This window comes from Eucalyptus grandis, chromosome 3, assembly GCF_016545825.1.
Source record: "Eucalyptus grandis isolate ANBG69807.140 chromosome 3, ASM1654582v1, whole genome shotgun sequence".
NCBI lineage: Eukaryota > Viridiplantae > Streptophyta > Magnoliopsida > Myrtales > Myrtaceae > Eucalyptus > Eucalyptus grandis.
The window spans coordinates 62,800,694-62,809,543 of record NC_052614.1 but is presented as its reverse complement, the minus strand read 5'-3'; positions in this window follow the sequence as shown (position 1 = coordinate 62,809,543).

The window sequence follows — 8,850 nt, the reverse complement described above, 5'->3', positions numbered from 1 at the left end:
TTTCATTCAAATCAATTTATTCTTCCTTTCGCTCCTCTGGTGCTCTCTCCTCCTATCCTACTCAAACTCCTTTGCCCCTCTCCTCTTCTCTAGCCTAACCTCCTAACCGCCTCCCTCCTCTTTTTTGCCCACCAACTTGCTTCCATTTCTTTCTCCCCTTCACCGCCCCTCCCTACTGTGTCCCAACCTAACTTCTCTCTCGATTAAATTCCTCCCACAACAAAACTGCAAATCCTCTTTACATCTATGTCAAGCTCCTACACTTAACGTTCATTTTCTTTCCACTCATCCTATTCAAATTCGTGACAAACCTAGAAAACCCACTATTTTTTTTTTAAATCACTACGTTTTTTTTCTTTCCACTCATCCTATTCAGATTCATGACAAATCTAGAACTTCTAAACCCAATATTTTTTTAAATCACTCTCACTCTTTCACCAAGGGACATCAATGTGCTACTCTATGGCCATTCTTGCTTGACCCACGTTAGAAAGCAACCGTGACAGATGAATTTTTTAATGCCGTGTTCATCAATCGTACATGGGATCTTGTACAACCTAATCCTTCTAAAAATTTAGTCGGCTGTAAATGGGTTTTAAAGTTAAGGAAAAATCAGGTAATGGGAGGACTCCTTCCACTCATCCTATTTACAACCCATTTATTTTGAATATAAATTCAATTTTGTTAATTTAACAAGTTTGTTATTCGAAAAAAAATAACTTTCTTATTATGGACATTAGAAATCATATTCATATTTATCCCACCTCCTCTATGAGATAATTTTATCCTATCTATATCCCCTTATATCCGAGTTTATCCTGTCTCGAAAGGGGCCTTCATAGCAATGGATTAGCCATTTGTGCACGTCACAATATTGAAGGATCAAGTGTAGCTTGGCCAACACTAAGTCCCCAACTTGAAATTCTACATGCCGTCACTGCTCGTCAGTCCATTTCTCCGTGTGCTTCATGGCCCTGTGTAGGCACGCTAGTGCCAAGTTTGCATGTTTGTCCCATTTTTTTGCGAACTTGTATGCAAAGGGACTACTTCCTCGATATCCCAAGGGGATCGCGCTCGGAGTGAGCAACTGCTGCTTGGTCACGATCTCGAACAGGCTCTGGTTCATGGACTCACTCTGTTGCAAGTTGTACGAGAATTAGGCCACGTCGATCAGCTGTGCGTTGCTCACATAGTGCCAGAGGTAGATTTTCAAGAGTGCATTAACCCGCTCCGTCTAGCCATCGGTTTGGGGATGTAGGCTGATGGATAAGTGATTCGCCAAGATGAGGTTTCTCACTTCCGCTTGCTTAAGAGGGGTGACAAGCCCCCTGATATTCTAGCATCCTATGTACATATTTACATATTTACAAGATGAGAAAAGAACTTACCTCCTTTTGGAGGATTTACTCCTAGTGGAAGGAGGGGCTAGCCTTGTCATAGTAGGAGGAGGGTCCGGCGTCAAGGCTAGCAACTTTTCTTGCATGGTCGAAGGAGGAGGGTCTGGTACTAGAGCTAGCCTTTCTATCCTCCAAGGCAGCCTTTGGCGAGGGGCATGAGGAAAGGAGATCATCTTTTGAAGTGTCCGATGCACCCTCGCCCTCAGCTGAACAAACCAAAGCAGGGATGTCCGTATCCAAGGGGTTGACTATCTCATCTAAAGGAGAGGAAGCATCGCCAATCAGCCCCGAGGTAAAAGGTTCCTTAGGGGCCTTATGTGTATCACACATAGTCGGTACCGATGGACTTTCCTCTACAACAAGGTGAGATTTCTTCTTCTTGTTTTTAACTTGCCTCTAGCCTTGTTCAGTAGTCACAGGAGCTTCCGGGACGAAATCAATTACCACATCAGGAGTTGAAGCAGCATGAACAGCAGCTTTGCCCTTTTGGGCTGCAGTGGGCCGAGAGGCCTTGGAGAAGGCATTGCAATTGTGGCCAAATACCCCGCACTTGAGGCATTCCACGGGCTTCCATTCATACTCCACATCTATGGATCTAGCTACACCTTCCACATTGATTTTCACCGTAGAGACTCTTGGATGGCTAGTTTGGATTTCAACACACACTCTAGCATGGGAGATCATTCTCTTGCCTTCAGTGCGTTGATTAACATGTAGAAGCTTCCCAATGGAACTAGCAATGGCACTAATCGTCGGTGCGGACCAAAAGTCAAGAAAGAGATTTTTGAGCCTTATCCACACCGGGATAGAAGCTTGTTTGCTCTTCTTTAACTCCATAAAGGGCTTCCGTTGCTGCAAAATAAGAGGGACCCTAGCAATGGTTAGCGGTCCCTCTATTATTTTCATCCTGAATACCGGGTCCGGCACATGAAAGAAATAGAAGCCTTGGTCGTCTGCCAAAACATCTACAAGCTTTGGGCCCCAAGTACTCGTAAGTACATCTTCGGTGAGCTGAAAGGGAAGTCGCTTCCCCACAAAATAACCCACCAAGAATTCGTTCCACTTCGGATCAACTGCCTGCAGCACCTCGACGGACAAGTTTACCATAGCTCTCTCTTCGACCACAGCCAAGGGGGAATGTAGGATAGCTTGTACCCCTTAGCGGCTAGCCTCGCCACATTGGCCCAAGACCTGGCTTGGGGGGTCTAGAAGGGCTTGAAAGCTTCCCTTGAGGTCTAGCACGAGAGGCCCGAGAACGGCTATGACCCCTTAAACTTCCACCACGAGCAGGCCTGTCATTTGGCCCACGAATGAAGCCACTTGTGCCCGCGTCACCACCCCCCTGATGTCGGGGTGCCTGAGGCAGTTTACCAGCAAGCCGCTCAACAACTAGAGGAGACGGGGAGGTCGTGCCTTTCCCTTTCCCATCACTTGGATGAGTCTCGCCCGAAGATGATGCCATCCAACACAAAAAAAAAAAAAAAAAAAAAAAACCGGCCCAACCAGACCTCTACAAACAAACTAGGAGGGAGAGATCCATACTAGGGCCTTACTGCAAGGGGGAAGGACGGGATGGGGCTTCCTCACCACCCCCAAAGCCCAATCCGAGCTTCCAGACCCACACGAGCAGCACCCATGAACAGAGGTGGTGACTAGTCGGGCAAATCTACTGCACCTAGGATACTCAAGATCTCAGCAGGGAAGAAGGAGACGAAATTGTTCGATGAGGACTTCAAGTTCGATCCTTATTATAGGCCAATTTCTCATTTGCCTTATCTTTGAGTATTTGCTAACTATCCATGTGGAAGGATTTTTTGGGTTCAAAATGCTTGAGGGACTATTAGGGCCCGTTTGTTTGTATTCTTTTTTTTTTTTTGTTTTTAAACACTTTTTCTGTTTTTTTGTTCCCAGGAACAAAAAGAAACAAACAAGAAACACAAAATTTGTGTTTCTTATTTCAAACACTTTTGAGAAACACTTATTTTTTTTTTCTTTTTTCTCTTATTTTCTTGTTCTTTTTTCTTTTGGCCGGTCGCCGGCCTCGGCCATGGCCGGCGACCGGCCGACGAGGGCCGGCGGCCTCGCCCAGCCACGGCGAGGCTCGCCGGCCCCGGCGAGGCCGAGGCTCGCCCCCCGAGAGGCCGAGGCTCGCCGTAGCTGGGCGAGGTCGGCCTCGCGCCGGCTGGGCGACCTCGATCTCGCCCGATCCGGCGAGGCCGACCTCGCCCGGCGGCCGCGAGCCTCGGCCTCGCCCGGCGGTGGCCCGGCGAGGCCGCGGCTTGCCCGCCGCTGGGCGAGCTCGGCCTCGCCGGATCAAGGCGAGGCCGACCTCGCGCCGGCCCGGCGAGCTCGATCTCGCCCGGATCCGGCGAGGCCGAGCTCGCCCGGGCGGCCGGCGAGCCTCGGCCTCGCCGGATCTGGGCGAGTCGGCGTCGCCGGCGGTGGCCGGCGAGGCGCGCCTCGCCGCCCGGGCGAGCTCGACCGGCCAAAAGAAGAAAAAAATGAAAAAGAAAATAAGAAAAAAAGGAAAAATAAGAAAAAAATAGAAAAAATAAAAGAAATAAAAAAATTATCCAAATTTACCAAATATGTTTATGTTTATTTTTATTCCTGGAACAAGTTTACCAAACGTGTTGTTTTGTTCAAAAATTGTTCCCCTAACAAACACTTTTTTCTATTTACGTTCCCACGGAACAATTTTTAAACAAAACACAACCAAACGCGCCCTTAGTGACGGGATCGAAACCACATATCTCAATTGAATAATTACGGCTCCAAACCACATATTTTGTAACAAGTGAAGGTGCCCTAAATCACCGAAAGATGGTAGTCATGATGTTAGTAGTTGCTTGTCCTTTCACTGATAAAAAAAAAGGAAAAAACCTATGTTTTTAACTCACTGTGAATTAACCACTAGGGGTTCGCTCCAGTGGCCACCCTTCCAACTTGAAAGGGGGAGGTGGGGGGTTCAAATCCCCATCTTCTCAAGGGAGTTAGGGGTAGGGATGATTTCATTTCAGGAGTGGATTTCGACTCCCACGCCCTGCAAGGAGGCAGGGAACAAGTCTGAGAGTGAGTATTAGAGTAGGATTAGAGTAGAACCGACAAAAAAAAAAAAAACTCACTGTGAATTAATTACCTATGATACTCAAGCGGAGTGAGAGTGAAGCCCATTGGTTCGCGTTTGGTAAATAAACTGAACTCGTCTACAGTTTATTTCATCCTCATGTTACCTAAAAGTATTTGCTACATGGGCAATAGTTATACCACATCTTTCGGTTGGGTGATATATAACCGAGTCAATCATTCGTTTTTTTCACTTTTCCATATTATCCTGTCCAAGGAAACGAGTTCTAAATGGGCCTTAAGTACATAGGATCAGATCCATGACAATCATCCCCGATACATCTTATGATATTCAACCTCGGTGTTCTGTCTACACATAAATCAATGACCGCATGAAATTTGCACTATTCTCTCTCGTAAGTCTTGCATTGACCACATTTAAGGTGATATTTCCGTAGTTTTGGTAGGAAAATTGATGTGAAAATCATAATAGATCTGCCCCCAACACCAGGTTCACAAAATGGTTACGAACACAACTCATCAAGGGACGGATCTCAGGAATGGGGAGCCACTGATGCTAACATCCAGTTAACGGTTGCTGCCATTGAATTCCTCACTGCAAGGTAAATTCTTCGACTCACTTTTTGCACAGAATGCTATAACAAAAAATATTACAGCAAATTTAGAAATCTGGAGTTCCAAATGTCATTTTTTATTTAGGTATGCAAAGAGCCTGAGTCTCTACACGGTCGAGCTCATCAACTAGCCTCTCTCTCTCCAGGAGTGGCCCTCAACACCTTGACCAAGTACTACAAGGCCGAATACAACGCAGTGCGCAGGCACTCCCCTACGACCTACGTAGTGATGTCGAACCACCTCGAGCCAATGGCTTGACCAGGACTGTGTTCGACGTGCACTACTACAATCTGTTCTCGTCTTCGACAACATGACGGTCCAACAGAACATCAATCTCATCTACTTGAACAGGACGGCTTAGTTGAACAATGTTAACACAGTGAACGGTCCTCTCAGCTTTATGGGTGAGTCCAACAGTGACACCATCTGACGATTTTTTTTACGATGAGAAAGCTCAGAGCTGAATGATATGAAATGCTTACCAAATTTTTTTGCTGATTTGATTTGCGAATTGGGTGAAGGTGAATGGGTGGCTAAGTGGCAAGTGAGCGGAGCACAGCTACAAAAGAAGACTACTAAAGATTCACAAAGGCACAGCTTGAGGTGTAAGGGAGAGCAACGTCCGGACAGGCGTATTGGACCCTCAAGAATGTCAAGGCCAAGTGGAGTCTGCAATGGATGGTCAATAATGGTTATATACAGCTTTAATCAGTTTACGTATTCGAATTAATTCGGTATTTTCCTACATAGTTACACTCTTATAGTTGATTTTTGCGATGATCAATTGTTGACCTCAGTCCAAGCACATTAAAGTGGAGTAAATAACTTTGACTATTTATGAATGGTTCATAGCATTCATAGCCATGAGCACTATGATAGGATTACTTTGTGGGTCGACTTAATCGGATCGTGTTAAACTAAGATTTAACATACATGGTGGAACTTAGCAGCCCCTTGATAACGGACCAAGTACTTATGTTCGGACATGCCAATGTCTCATGCTTGAAATTCCTCTCAAAGAATTAAACATATCCAACCTTGTTCACCAAATTTTGTCACCCTTCATCTCACAGTTAAACAGCTGGATTTCATTTTCTAACATTAGTACATCACCAATCAAAGCGACTTCCGTGAGCTCAAACTTATTTAATTTTGAAGGAGGACAAGGGCCGAACAACGGGGAAAAATAAAAGGCTCTTGTACCCAAGAGACTATAAAGGAGGAGCCGTTAAATCAAAATAAATGAATCACGAGTGTTCCAGTTGATTTAATTACCTCTTCATGGAGATTTTTTATCATCAAGTTTCATCTAGCACTTGGAGCCCCTAATGAATTTATGTTTGCTGATCCGGATTTTTGGACCAACTGGAATAGGATATACTATATCATAAAAGAAAACCGGGTTTTCTAGTACAGGCGGAATATCTTTCTCAGCAAGACGATACCAACAAAAGACACGTCTGTCTCTTTTACGCCTTGTCAACTTTGTCTTTTTTTCGTGGGACATTGACCTGCAACAACTCTAAGGTAGTTGTATTGTCACACTCTGATTCAACGTTGGATGGCGGGGGGAATTTGCAGTTTGATTCACTGGTAGAGTTCCCGAACATCACGAGACTTATGATTAACCCCTAGAGTTATAGACCAGTGTGACCATGCAAATTTCCCGTCCGGTCGGAACTAGGGGACTCCATACTTACGGGCCAGAGATTAGTCTAGTGATATGTGAAAAAAAGAAAAAAGAAAAAAAAGAAAGAGGAAGCCCATCCTCGGAGTCTTCAAAGATATTTCCATTCAGTGCGAAGCGTGTGAATCCCCGAACACGGCAACTTTTTGTCCGTTTCGCTCCAGTGAAGTCTTTTTCTTGATTTTGTCAATAGCGAGGTCGGTCTACGGACGTGTTTTAGGGGCTTCGTATATTCTGGCTCCGAAAGCCTAGATTTCTCTATGTTCCTCTTTTTGGAGACCAGTGGATTCCCTTTTCCTCTTGCCCATTTCCTAGAAAGTTCGCGCACATTAACTTATGAAACGAGTTGAATATCGAGAATTGTCCTAATCAAGCTCTTGGGTCTATCCTGTTGGCTTCAATCGAACCACAACCGGTGAAATGGACTAGCATTCAAGGAGGAGACGAGCTTCACCATCTGATCCACCGATGCTTTTTACTTATTCAAATAGCCAGATGAGATCTCATCATATCATTAATCTAAAAGCACTTCGTACCTGTAATGGAATAATTACAATAACTCTTCGGTTGTGCAGTGGACTCGACTAATCTTCATAATTCCAATCTCCCCGAGGTACAATTTAAATGACTCGAAGGAATTGAAAAGAGACTTACTCCGATCAGATGCTGAGTAAAGAGACTTTATTTGAAGATAAATAGAAGCAACTCATGTGATTCGACCCAGAAACAAGAAGAATGACCAATTATTCTATCTACAAATTTATTACTAATAAAAGATTGCTCATTAAATAATCCGTGATTAGACGTATATCTTTTTTTTTTGAACAAAGATTAGACGTATATCTTTACACACGCCATCTTGTACTTGCTTTTTCTTTTTCCATTTATGAATCTCGCATTCATACATCTTTCTTACGTGGGATCGGCATATTGGGCAACACAAAATTAAATAAAATAAAACAAAAGCTTTCCATCGAATAAGTCTTTTAAAAATCAGACATATATCAATAAAAATGGAGCTGATTATCAAGCTTTTGGAGTTGGCCCAAGAGATCATTGGTAACATCTTCTTAAGCTGATCAAAACGATGGCCACGCATATCTCCAAGATAAGCAAAAATGTCACCATCCAGCAGAAAAAAAAAAAATGCTATGGAACTGCAAATTGATTGTTGCCGACAAAACGATATAATTAAAACCGATCGATTTCAATCCTTATGTTCTTTTTTGGAATCTGAAAGGATTGGGACCCGCTTTTGAATCACGGGACCAGTGAAGTACTCCACGACTTAGTTAAGCTTTGAATTTGGCCTGTTTGGAGAGAGAATCGAAGAGTGGAAGGAGGACCCTTATCCGATTCTATGTCTATAATAGTCGCTTCGAGGAGGGGAGTGGAGGAAATGATATTTAAGCCTGATAAACGAGTTGTCTTAATGATGATGATTATTGTTAACGAAGGGGATTTATGTCGTGGGACATGCCCAAAATCTGAACTTTATTTGCCAAAAGCATATAATCTTTTTCTTCAATCAGAGAAATGCTCATGTCTTTTCGGGAAATCAAAAGTAACAATTTGTACTTGGGCACCTAAGGGTGCGCATGACAAAATTTCTGAAACAGAAATTGATTTCTGGCCAGAAATTGATTTCTCAATTTCTATTCCCTGGACAAGTTTATGACAAAAAAACCCGTTTGATAACGACTTTCAAAATTTCTATTTAGAACAACTGGTTTGATAACGAGAATAAAATTTCTATTTCTAGGAATAGAAATTGATTAGATAACTACATAGGAAATTCTCAAATACAAAATAATAATCGAAATAATACTAATACATTACAACAAGATGTTTCAACAATGCATATCTATTTCTAAAACTAAAAAGAATTAACTTCTTTAACATTGTCATCATGCGCAAGGAACGTTGTATAGCATAAAACATTTTACAAAAAGAAAAAAAAAAGAGTTCTTTTTTTCTAGACTTGTCAAAAATAAAAGAACCTAATAAGTTGGCTTGCATGCGAAATTAGTGGAAAATTAAGATGGAAGGGAAGACAAATCTTGC